Source organism: Triticum dicoccoides, chromosome 4A (genome assembly GCF_002162155.2).
Source record: "Triticum dicoccoides isolate Atlit2015 ecotype Zavitan chromosome 4A, WEW_v2.0, whole genome shotgun sequence".
Classification (NCBI taxonomy): domain Eukaryota; kingdom Viridiplantae; phylum Streptophyta; class Magnoliopsida; order Poales; family Poaceae; genus Triticum; species Triticum dicoccoides.
The window spans coordinates 552,029,582-552,029,854 of record NC_041386.1 but is presented as its reverse complement, the minus strand read 5'-3'; positions in this window follow the sequence as shown (position 1 = coordinate 552,029,854).

Here is a 273-nt window from a genome sequence, read left to right as displayed (position 1 = left end):
CCCGGGGTTAATGGGCCTTGTTGGGACCTAGTGGAGAGAGAGAGGGGCCGGCCAGGGCATGCCACGCGCCCCCTCCCCTTGAGTCCGAATAGGACAAGGAAGGCGGGGGGTGCCCCCTTGCCTTTCCCTCTCCCACTCCTTCCTTCCCCCTCCTAGTGGGACTAGGAAAGGGGAGTCCTACTCCCACTAGGAGGAGGACTCCTCCTCTTGGCGCGCCCTGCTAGGGCCGGCCGGCCTCCCCCCTTTCTCCTTTATGTACGGGGGCAGGGGGGC